Genomic DNA, 12,500 nt, shown 5'->3' on the forward strand with positions numbered 1-12,500 from the left:
TAGGGTGAACGGCGGGAGTAGCTATGATCAGCTTAAGGTTGCCAAATGCCTCGCCGTCTGACATTAATTCGACCCTCTCGATGGCTCGTCGGACAAGGCCCGGATCGAGCTCTGAACGCGGTCAAGCGACGCCGACGCGCGGCAATCGCGAGTACCCTACGCTGCGCGAGTACTACGAGTCGGAGTGTTTGTTCGTTTAGATAATGTATATATATATATATATATATATATATATATATATATATATATATATATATATATATATATATAATATATATATATATATATATATATATATATATATATATATATTATATATATATATATATATATATATATATATATAAAATATTATATAAGGAGGGGTGAACGGCGGGAGTAGCTATGAACGGCTTAATGCCTCGCCGTCTGACATTCGTCGGGGAGTACGAGTGATTGTTTATTCATGTGAGAGATAACAGAGAGTCGGAGTGATGGATTATTTACAATAGATAATATTATTAATTGAATAAATTAATTAATCAATATAAGGTTATTAATGAGAAGGGTGAACCGCGGGAGTAGCTATGATCGGCCTAAGGTTGCCAAATGCCTCGCCGTCTGACATTAATTCGACCCTCTCGATGGCTCGTCGGGAATGGCCCGGATCGAGCTCGTGACGCGGTCAAGCGGCCGCGCGTACCCCACACTGCGCGGGTACTACGAGTGGGAGTTAATATATAATATTATACGAGGAGTTATTAATACATAATATAACACAAGGAAGGGTGAACGGCGGGAGTAGCTATGATCAGCTTAAGGTTGCCAAATGCCTCGCCGTCTGACATTAATTCGACCCTCTCGATGGCTCGTCGGACAAGGCCCGGATCGAGCTCTGAACGCGGTCAAGCGACGCCGACGCGCGGCAATCGCGAATATATATATATATATATATTATGATGAAGATGGAGAGGAAGAAGAAGTAGAAGAAAAGTAGTAGAAGAAGAAGAAGAAGAATAATAATAATAATGATAACAAAACTAATAATCATAATAGTTATGATAATACTGATAACAATGATTATAATAATAAGAAGAAGAAGAAGAAGAAGAAGAGGAAGAAGAAGAAGAAGAAGAATAGTTATCATAATAATAGTAGTAATAGTAATAATAATAATAATAATTTCGTAAGATGAAGAAAAAGAAGAAGAAGAAGAACAAGAGCAAGAAGAAGAAGAGGAAGAAGAGGAAGTCGAAGAAGAGGTATAGGACCACGAAGAATAGAAGAAGAAGAAGAAGAAGAAGAAGTAGGAGAAAAGTAGAAGAAGAAGAAGAAGAATAATAATAATAATAATAACAAAACTAATAATCATAATAGTTATGACAATACTGAATAATAAGAGGAAGAAGAAGAAGAAGAAGAAGAAGAAGAAGGAGAAGAAGAAGAAGAAGAGTTATCATAACAATAGTAGTAATAGTTAAAATAATAATAATTTCGTAAGAAGAAGAAAAAGAAGAAGAAGAAGAAGAAGAACAAGAGCAAGAAGAAGAAGAGGAAGAAGAGGAAGTCGAAGAAGAATAGAATAGAATAGAAGAAGAAGACGATTAAGACGAAAAGTAGACGACGAAGAATAGAAGAAGAAGAAGAAGAAGAAGAAGAAGGATGATAATAATAATAATAATAATAATAATAATAATAATAATAATAACAAAACTAATAATCATGATAGTTACGATAATAATGATAACAATGATTATAATGATAAGGAGAAGGAGAAGAAGAAGAAGAGGATGAATACTTTTTAAAAAAATATATATATCTGCGTGTACACGCATCGACGTGTAAAAAATATGTATATATATTCGTAACGTGTATCCGCTATCGAAACGAAAATCGTGTAGAGAGAAGTGAAAAAAATTATGCGCGCCGACCATCTGGACTCGATCACTCGCCGTACCCCGCGCGGGAGTTACGCTAAGCCCGAATCCGCGCACCCGCCTCGGTCTAGTCGCTCTCGGGGCCGGGGCCGGCGAGACCGGGCCGCCGCGGTACTGTATGCGCGTCCGTAGTGGCGCGCTGATTTGCACAGCGTTCGCAAACCGCGGCGGCCCATCTGTCGGTCGCGTCGGCGGTACATTTGCGAAACTCGACGCGGCGTTCGCCTTCTGGCTTCGCCGGCGCCCGTGTCTCATCTCTGGAGTTCCGCGCGAGTAGAACTTGACCAAGAAATGAAAAAGAGTACGGTCGGAGGAGGTAACTCCCCGGCCACACCGTTGCCTCACGGCTCACGGCGTACGCGTTTTACGAATGGGAATTCATAATTTAGGCGACGACGACGCACTCCGTGTGATCGATCCCCGCCTGCTCTCCCCGCTCGGCTCTTCGAGCAAGAGAACCACCGCAGCGGCAAGGCAGAGTAACAACAATACACATGCCCGATAATGAGCAAATTGTTCTTTTATCGACGGAGTGTGAGTGTCACAGAGCGTGGCGCGGCGGGTGACTCCGCCGCGCGCGAACACGCCGTGTCCGAGCAGTGTCTCTCGGTTACGCAGCTAACCCGAAGAACAGCTCCCTGGTTGATCCTGCCAGTAATCATATGCTTGTCTCAAAGACTAAGCCATGCAAGTCTCAGTAAAAGCCGAATTAAGGTGAAACCGCGAATGGCTCAATATATCAGTTTTGGTTCCTTAGATCGTACACGGTTACTTGGATAACTGTGGCAATTCTAGAGCTAATACATGCAAACGAGGTCCTGACCGGCAACGGGAGGGATGCTTTTATTAGATCAAAAACCAATCGGCGGCGGGGTTCGCGCCCCGTCCGTCGCCATTCGAGATGACTCTAGATAACTTTGAGCTGATCGCACGGTCTAGCACCGGCGACGCATCTTTCAAATGTCTGCCTTATCAACTGTCGATGGTAGTTTATGCGACTACCATGGTTGTCACGGGTAACGGGGAATCAGGGTTCGATTCCGGAGAGGGAGCCTGAGAAACGGCTACCACATCCACGGAAGGCAGCAGGCGCGCAAATTACCCACTCCCGGCACGGGGAGGTAGTGACGAAAAATAACGATACGGGACTCGTCCGAGGCCTCGTGATCGGAATGATTACACTTTAAATCCTTTAACGAGGATCCATTGGAGGGCAAGTCTGGTGCCAGCAGCCGCGGTAATTCCAGCTCCAATAGCATATACTAAAGTTGTTGCGGTTAAAAAGCTCGTAGTTGAAATTGTGTCCTGCGGTGTCGGTCTACCGAATGCGGTACGACAGGCACGTCTGCGGGGCTTCTCGCCGGTGCGTCCACCGCCGGTGTGTCGCGGTCGTCCTCACGGTCGGCCGCGCGCCGAGGCGGGCCGTCGCGGCTGTTTACTTTGAACAAATTAGAGTGCTCAAAGCGGGCTAACACTTGCCTGAATATTGTACGCATGGAATAATAGAATAGGACCTCGGTTCTGTTTTGTTGGCTTTCTGATACCAGAGGTAATGATTAATAGGGACAACTGGGGGCATTCGTATTGCGACGTTAGAGGTGAAATTCTTGGATCGTCGCAAGACGGACTAAAGCGAAAGCATTTGCCAAAGGTGTTTTCATTAATCAAGAACGAAAGTTAGAGGTTCGAAGGCGATTAGATACCGCTGTAGTTCTAACCATAAATGATGCCAGCCAGCGATCCGCCGAAGTTTCATAATTTTAACCCGGTGGGCAGCTCCCGGGAAACCAAAGCTTTCGGGCTCCGGGGGGAGTATGGTTGCAAAGCTGAAACTTAAAGGAATTGACGGAAGGGCACCACCAGGAGTGGAGCCTGCGGCTTAATTCGACTCAACACGGGAAAACTCACCAGGCCCGGACACTGGAAGGATTGACGGATTAACAGCTCTTTCTCGATTCGGTGGGTGGTGGTGCATGGCCGCTCTTAGTTGGTGGAGCGATTTGTCAGGTTAATTCCGGTAACGAACGTAACTCTAGCCTATTAAATAGACGTGCAACCGGTATCACGAGGGTCCGCGTGCGCGCGTTCCGCGGCGCTCGCGTCGCGTGCGTGCGTCTCGCGGTCTTCACTACCGGCGTACAATGAAAATCTTCTTAGAGGGACCGGCGGTATATATAGCCGCACGAGATTGAGCAATAGCAGGTCTGTGATGCCCTTAGATGTCCTGGGCCGCACGCGCGCTACACTGAAGGGATCAGCGTGTCCTCCTTGGCCTAACGGCCCGGGTAACCCGATGAAACCCCTTCGTGATAGGGATTGGGGTTTGCAATTCTCCCCCATGAACGAGGAATTCCTAGTAAAAGCGAGTCACCAGCTCGCGTTGATTGCGTCCCTGCCCTTTGTACACACCGCCCGTCGCTACTACCGATGGATGATTTGGTGAGGTCTTCGGACTGGTGCGCGGAAGCTCGTCTCGGGCGTCCGACGCGTCGGAAAGTTTGACCGAATTTGATCATTTAGAGGAAGTAAAAGTCGTAACAAGGTTTCCGTAGGTGAACCTGCGGAAGGATCATTTCCTGTGTAATAATATATTTTGTAATATATATACATACTTGTATGTAAAATACACGAATCACGATGCGCGGCCGAGAGCCCGACATCGCTGCGGCGGAGATCGCCCTAGGGCGCCGCCGCGAACCGCGGACCCGCCGGCGTCGCGGGACGGCTCTCTCGATCCTGACGGGTCGGGGGACCGCGCCCGCGTCCGGTCGCGATTTAGTGATGCGCGTGTGCGTGTGCGCGCGCGCATCACCATTAAGGTTGCTATTTTTTGTTGTTTTGATCTTCTAAGGTCAGTTTGCGCTCGCGCGAACACCCAAAACGCGACGGATAAACAAGTGAACGAATGACAATTTTAAAATTGTACAATTATTACCCTGAACGGCGGATCACTCGGCTCGTGGGTCGATGAAGAACGCAGCTAAATGCGCGTCAGAGTGTGAACTGCAGGACACATGAGCATCGACATTTCGAACGCACATTGCGGTCCGAGCAAGACGTAGTTTGTCCACGGACCACTCCTGTTTGAGGGTCGCGCACGCAATGCGACCAGACTTCGCCGCGGAGTCTCTCACCCTCGTCCGCGAGGGGGGGGGGCCCCGGCGAGCGCGCTGCCGGCGTCGCCCGCGCCGCCCGACCCGCTCCGGCGGTCGGCGCGCGCGCGGGCGTCCGGTCAAATGTGTGACGAATTTCGAGCGCGCGGCCGGGACGCTAACGCGTGTCCGGGGGCTAGCGACGACGCTGTGAAACCGCGATCGATCCTTTTGCGATCTTCGCGGGGCGATCCTCGCGCCCTCGACGCGGTCCCGCCGCCGCGCGCCTCTGTCTGTCTGTATTATTTATATATAATATAAAAATTATCTTTCTGTCGTCGACCTCAAATCAGGAGAGATCACCCGCCGAACTTAAGCATATCAGTAAGCGGAGGAAAAGAAACTAACGAGGATTCCCCGAGTAGCGGCGAGCGAAACGGGAAGAGCCCAGCGCTGAATCCTGCGGCCCAGGCGGGCCGCCGGGAAATGTAGCGTTAGGGAGGAGAGTAATATATACACGCGCGGTCATTAGTCACGGCTGCCTGTCCAAGTTCATCTTGAACGGGGCCCGCTTACCCGCAGAGGGTGCCAGGCCCGTAGCGACGGTAGCCGGCCGCGACGGTCTCTCTCCCCAGAGTCGGGTTGCTTGAGAGTGCAGCCCTAAGTGGGTGGTAAACTCCATCTAAGGCTAAATACTACCACGAGACCGATAGCGAACAAGTACCGTGAGGGAAAGTTGAAAAGAACTTTGAAGAGAGAGTTAAAGAGTACGTGAAACCGTTCAGGGGTAAACCTGTGGAACTCAAACGAGCGAACGGGGAGATTCATCGCGTCTTCCGTCGGGGCCCGCGTCTCGGTGCACACCTTCGCCCTCGGCACTCGTGTCGGGGCGGCGGGTGTCCGGGTGCGCAGCCGGGCCCCCGGAGCGCGTGCACTTCTCCCTCAGTATAACACCGCGACCCGTCGCGCCCCGGTCGAATGCGCCGTGCGGTTGTCCCGTCTCGCTATGCGGGGCGGAGCCGCGGCGTCCACGGCCGGGGCCGGTCGAACATTTGACGAGCGACGGTAGAGAACGAGGATCGCGTCCGCCCCACCTGTGAGGGCGTCCGTCGCGTCACAGCCGCTTCCTTATCGCGGCCCCCGGCGTCTAGTGCGTCGCGGGCGTCGCTTTTCGGTTGCCGGCGGTTAGTGGCGCGCTCTCGGACGGGACGCGTCCCGGTCGGCGGTGGTTTTGTTTTGGGCACTCACAGGACCCGTCTTGAAACACGGACCAAGGAGTCTAGCATGTGCGCGAGTCATTGGGAACGCTGATAAACCCAGAGGCGAAATGAAAGTGAAAGGTCGGCCTCGAGCCGGCCGCAGGGAAGATGCGCGGGCGTCGCCAGACGCCCCGCCGCATTCCCGAGGCGTTTCGAGAAAGCCCCCGTGCGATTATCGAGACGCACTGAGAGCGTACACGCTGGGACCCGAAAGATGGTGAACTATGCCTGGTCAGGTCGAAGTCAGGGGAAACCCTGATGGAGGACCGAAGCGATTCTGACGTGCAAATCGATCGTCCGAACTGGGTATAGGGGCGAAAGACTAATCGAACTATCTAATAGCTGGTTCCATCCGAAGTTTCCCTCAGGATAGCTGGCGCTCGAGAAACATGACGTTCGCGTCATTCTGACAGTCTCATCCGGTAAAGCGAATGATTAGAGGCATTGGGGTCGAAATGACCTCAACCTATTCTCAAACTTTAAATGGGTGAGATCTCCTTCTTGCTCGAAGATGAAGTAGGAGCTCGGATGGGAGTGCCAAGTGGGCCAATTTTGGTAAGCAGAACTGGCGCTGTGGGATGAACCAAACGTCGAGTTAAGGCGCCCAATGAACGCTCATCGGAGACCATAAAAGGCGTTGGTCGCTCAGGACAGCAGGACGGTGGCCATGGAAGTCGGAATCCGCTAAGGAGTGTGTAACAACTCACCTGCCGAAGCAACCAGCCCTGAAAATGGATGGCGCTGTAGCGTTCAGCCTATACTCGACCGTCGCAGGCAGGTGGGACGTTCGCGCGGCGCCCGCGTCGCGCGATCGTTTTGAGGCCGCGACGAGTAGGATGGCCGCGGCGGTGTGCGCAGAAGGGTCTGGGCGTGAGCCCGCCTGGAGCCTCCGTCGGCGCAGATCTTGGTGGTAGTAGCAAATACTCAAGCGAGGTCCTTGAGGGCTGATGTGGAGAAGGGTTTCGCGTTAACAGCCGTTGCACGCGAGTTAGTCGATCCTAAGCCCTAGGAGAAATCCGATGTCGATGATGGTGTAAAGTTATGTTATATATATATTATATTATTTATAAATAGAATATCACACCCGTCGGGCGAAAGGGAATCCGGTTGCAGTTCCGGAACCCGGCTGCGGAACCGTCTTAAAAATCGTTCCCTCGCAAGAGAGTTCGTCGGGGTAACCCAAAGTGGCCTGAAGACGCCGACGGGAGATCCGGAGAGAGTTATCTTTTCTGCCTGAGCGTTCGAGCGCCCTGGAATCCCATAGCGGGGAGATAGGGCTCGGGACGCGAAGAGCATCGCCGATGCGGCGGTGTCCGGATCGGCCCCTCGGACCTTGAAAATTCAGGTGAGGGATACGCGGAGATGTCGCGCCGGCTCGTACCCATATCCGCAGCAGGTCTCCAAGGTGAAGAGCCTCTAGCCGATAGAATAATGTAGGTAAGGGAAGTCGGCAAGTTGGATCCGTAACTTCGGGATAAGGATTGGCTCTGAGGGCCGTGGCGTGTCGGGCCTGGTCGGGAAGAGGTCATCGGCCGAGACGTGGAAGCCGGGCGGGGTCCCCCCGCGTGGCGCCCCAACGGGTGTCGCGCGGGTGTGGATCTCCGTCACCCGGCGCCTCGCCTTGGCCTCCCCTCGGATCTTCCTCGCTGTGTGGCGCCGGCGTGTTCGCGCACGCTCGGCGACCTGTACGGCCGCCGGACGACGGTCAACTCAGAACTGGCACGGACAAGGGGAATCCGACTGTCTAATTAAAACAAAGCATTGCGATGGCCCTCGCGGGTGTTGACGCAATGTGATTTCTGCCCAGTGCTCTGAATGTCAATGTGAAGAAATTCAATTAAGCGCGGGTAAACGGCGGGAGTAACTATGACTCTCTCTCTCTGGGGGTTGGCACTCTGACCCGATTCATCCCAGATGCTCTGGGCGGAGCGAGCAAAGCAAAATTAAAACGCAATAAATAAATAAATGAAACGCAATGAATAAATGTAAACGCAATGTAATACTCACTTGGGGTGACGTACGCATCGGCTTGACCGGTGCGGCGTCACCCCTTTTTTATGCAAAAATTTTTTTTGAGTTATCGAGCTTGGTGGCGGTACTCAAAATTTTATTGATCACTTTCTAACATCTATGGTTTTGTGGAAGATGTTAGTTAGTGAAACTAACTTTTTTAATTTTTGGTTGTACACTTTAGTCGCTCGTGACGGTATCGTCTACTTTTTCTTACAGCTTGGTTTTGTGGAGGATGTAAGAAATTGAAACTTTAATTTAACAAATTTTCTTTCTTAAGTGCATAAACCCAGTCGCTCGTGACGGTATCATCTCCTTTTGATATTGAACACCTTCTTACATCTAGGTTTTGTGGAGGATGTAAGAAATTGAAACTTTAATTTAACAAAATTTTCTTTCTTAAGTGCATAAACCCAGTCGCTCGTGACGGTATCATCTCCTTTTGATACTGAACACCTTCTTACATCTAGGTTTTGTGGAGGATGTAAGAAATTGAAAGTTTAAATTTCTTTTTTTTTTCTTTTTATTAGTCTATAAACCCAGTCGCTCGTGACGGTATCATCTCCTTTTGATACTGAACACCTTCTTACATCTAGGTTTTGTGGAGGATGTAAGAAATTGAAAGTTTAAATTCCTTTTTTTTTTTATTAGTATATAAACCCAGTCGCTCGTGACGGTACCGCCAAGTTTTATAAAATTGCACAATTTAAATAAATATGCGTTTAAAACTCTCAAATACATTAATCAAAAAAAAAAAAAATAAGAGTATCTTAACTTATATTAGTAGATGTGGAAATCTTAACTTTTGGTGCTGGAGTTTTTTTTTTTTTCTTATTTTTTTTTTTCTTCTATCTCTTCTCTCTTGAAGATAATATCTTGCTGCTTTGTCTCTCGTCTCTGCCCAACGTCTGGGATCGGGGTCGAGTCCGGGGGGAGCACTGAAAACCTCGTAAGGCAGTGCGACCCAAGTCAACATGGCGCCTCCACGTGGCGAACCTCCGGATAGTCGGAGGTGGGGTTCTCCCACCGAAGATGAACCAATTAACCATGCGCTGGCGACTCGGTGGGGGGGTTACTGCAAATGACCCCCCGCACCACAAAACAAAAATCCCAATAATGAATACGAACAACATAGCCTCGGACGGCAACAATGTGGGGCCCACTGGCCCCGCATCATTGTTGGGCGGGCGAGTCGACCGCACCGAACTCTCGGAGGGTGCTGACGTGCTCTCGACTCGACCAACAGCCTCCGCGTCTGATGACGCTCAGGCCACTGCATCGACATTCGTGTGCGAGCTCTGTGTCCCGAACCGCGTATTTTCCACGAAAATCGGGTTGGGGGTTCACCGAGTCTCGAAACACAAGGAAGTGACAAACGAAGAGATCGCGGTGGGCCGAACTAAAGCTCGGTACACCGACGAGGAGGTGGAGCTATGGGCTCGATGTGAAGCTTTCCTCATCAACTCGGGGAAAACCGACAGGGTGAACCAGCGGCTATTGGAGCTCCGGCCGAGTGCTGGCAGATCTCTCGAAGCTATCAAGGGACTCAGGTGTCGCCTTGATTATCGTGGAAAGCTCGAGAGAATCTTAGCCGAACTCGCGCTCCAGGCCGAGAACACTGGACCCCTGTTCGGGAGACCGATTGTCGTGGAACCTCCGCCCCCGCAGATAGTTGCCAGTGCGCCAACGGTAGCCAGGGGGGGCTACCAGGCGGCCGAACTAGAGTGGGTGGCGAGTGCTGAAGCCGAGTACATACGCTCAGGGTGTCGCAGGCACATCAACAAGACACTGTACGCCAAAAGCGTGGACCTACACATAAATTTTGGCTGGACGGTGGATGATATCCGCAAAATCCGTCTAATGAGGTCGTACAGGGACGCCTTGGCGCGTGCCCTGTCTAGCGGCGTCGTCAGTGATCCGATGCTGAATAGTCCTGTCGAGAACTCCGCCGCCGCAGAGCGATCGCAGGGCCCTGCTGTCGATACTTCCGCCCCCGCGGCGGAACGACCACAGACCCCAGCCCCCCGGGCGTCAGCCTGGAGGGTCTGCGAGACACCACCCTCCCCAAGGACTTGCGAGTTGGGGGAATTACGCCAGACTCTGAATCTCCTTATTGGGGATTTGGAGAACCAAGCTGGATACCGGTCCGCAGAGCTGATTTCGGTGATTAATCTAGCTCTAGCAGGGATGGACGTGGAAGAGATATTCACGAGGTGGCTATCTAAAGTCTATCCCGAGAGGCCGGCCCCCCGACGCGGAAGAGTCCGCAACGATCCCTTTACCGAAGGAATTAGCAGAAGGAAACAGAGGCGCGAGAAACGACGAAGAGAATACCGGGCCGCTCAGGCGCAATGGAACTCCCGGCCGTCAATGGTCGCGAGGAGAGTTCTCTCCGGGGAAGATAGTAATGTGGACTCCCCGCCCCTCGACGAATTCGTCAAAGCGTGGTCGCCAATATTCGGGACCGAAAGCGCTCCGTACGACGAACCTGTCCGTACGACGATGACGAGAGACTCTCTCAGCGGGCTCATGACGAGACCGGTCACACCCTCGGAGGCGCACGTCTCGAGGGTCAGAGTGTCCTCGGCCGAGGGCCCCGACGGTATCTCGGCCCGCCAGTGGGGCAAGGCCCCCGGCGCGGTCGTATGCTCGGTGCTCAACCTCCTGATGTTTTTAGGAAAACCTTTCTCTACACTCACACGCGCTAGAACCGTGTTCCTGCCGAAGAAGAGTGAAGGCGGAGGGCCACTGGATTACCGCCCGATCACCGTCCAGTCGGTGATACTGAGGCATTATCACAAGATCCTGGCCAGAAGGCTCGGCTCTGCCGGCGTCATTGATAACAGACAGAGGGCATTCCTCACCGGAGCTGACGGGGTCAGCGAGAATATTAACATTCTCAACTCCGTACTGTGGGTGAGTCGAAGTTACTGCCGATCTGTCCACATATGCCAAGCCGACGTTGCGAAAGCCTTCGACTCCGTGTCACATCACGCACTACTCGCTGCCTTGGTGGAGGTAGGCGCGCCCGTTCGGTTCGCCGAATATATAAAGCTCTTATACAGCCGGGCTGCTACGTGCCTTCAGACGCGGGAAGGGATGTCGGAACCCATGCCGGTCAGACGCGGAGTGAGACAAGGGGATCCTCTGAGCCCGCTCCTGTTCAACCTTGTGATTGATCAAGCGATGCGGGCTCTGCCTTCGGGTGTTGGTTTCTCCCTGTGTGGGAAGACAGTGAACGCGCTGGCATTCGCCGACGACGTTTGCCTTTTAGCCACGACGGCGGAGGGCCTTCAATTGGCCATCAATACATTTTCCGATTGCCTCTCTAAGAGGGGTCTGCAACTGAACGCAGGGAAGAGTCAGACCATGTCCTTGGTCGCCTCCGGTAGAGAGAAGAAGGTGAAGGTAGTGGACGGCGAATTCCGCGCATGCGGCTCGCCTCTGCCCTCCACGCGGACACTCGACACCTGGAGGTACCTCGGACTCGAGTTTGACTTGCGGGGAGTCACTTCGGTGGGCAAAGTCACGACTTGTCTGAAGGAGAGGCTAGAGAGAATAACAGCTGGGCCTCTCAAACCTCAACAAAGAATGAGAATCTTGGTCACCTATCTGATACCGGCCTTCACTCACGGGCTGGTGTTCGGACGGGTGACTCAAGCCCTTCTCAGACGCCTCGACATGATCGTGCGAAGCGCCGTACGAAAGTGGCTCTCTTTTCCCCACGACCTGACGACGGGCTACTTCCACGCATCTACCAAAGATGGAGGTCTCGGTATCCCCTCGTTCGCATACTCCATACCGATCCTGCGGTATAACCGTCTGGTTAAACTGCGGGACTCCACCATCCCTCTGGCGCAGGCGTGTTTCAATCTGGATCTAATCCAGAGACAGATGCGCTGGTGCCAAGAGCGGATGGCTGCCAACAAGAGCAAGAATGCTCTAGAGACCAAAGCTCTTTTCGCGAAGCGGCTGAGAGAGTCAGTGGATGGCGCCGAACTCGCCGAGTCGGCCGCATCCAAGTACTCCACTGACTGGATCCTGGCGTGTGCCAACGGGATCCCAGGGCGTGACTATATCAATTATCACCACGTCCACATCAACTGCTTGCCGTCAAGAACCCGAGCGACACGTGGGCGGCGTGTAGGGACGGATGGTAGCACGACACAGTCGATTGGGTGCCGGGCGGGGTGCATGACAACCGAAACCGGCGCCCATATCAT

At 52.1% G+C, this 12,500-nt stretch overlaps 1 non-coding gene and 2 pseudogenes across 1 annotated transcript; all 3 read left to right on the top strand.

Annotated features, from left to right (window-relative positions):
- The first annotated feature begins 2,551 nt into the window (after nt 1-2,551).
- LOC148312005 (small subunit ribosomal RNA) lies at nt 2,552-4,491 on the top strand. Its single transcript, XR_015839298.1, has one exon. It is a non-coding gene; the product is annotated as a small subunit ribosomal RNA (ribosomal RNA).
- A 357-nt stretch (nt 4,492-4,848) lies between these two features.
- On the top strand, nt 4,849-5,010 carry LOC148312006 (5.8S ribosomal RNA; annotated as a pseudogene).
- A 337-nt stretch (nt 5,011-5,347) lies between these two features.
- Nucleotides 5,348-12,500, top strand: part of LOC148312007 (large subunit ribosomal RNA) — a 9,198-nt pseudogene continuing 2,045 nt past the window's right edge.

Source organism: Brachycentrus maculatus, unplaced genomic scaffold, assembly GCF_059751285.1.
Source record: "Brachycentrus maculatus isolate JH-2025_06_01 unplaced genomic scaffold, ASM5975128v1 h1tg000052l, whole genome shotgun sequence".
Classification (NCBI taxonomy): Eukaryota; Metazoa; Arthropoda; class Insecta; order Trichoptera; family Brachycentridae; genus Brachycentrus; species Brachycentrus maculatus.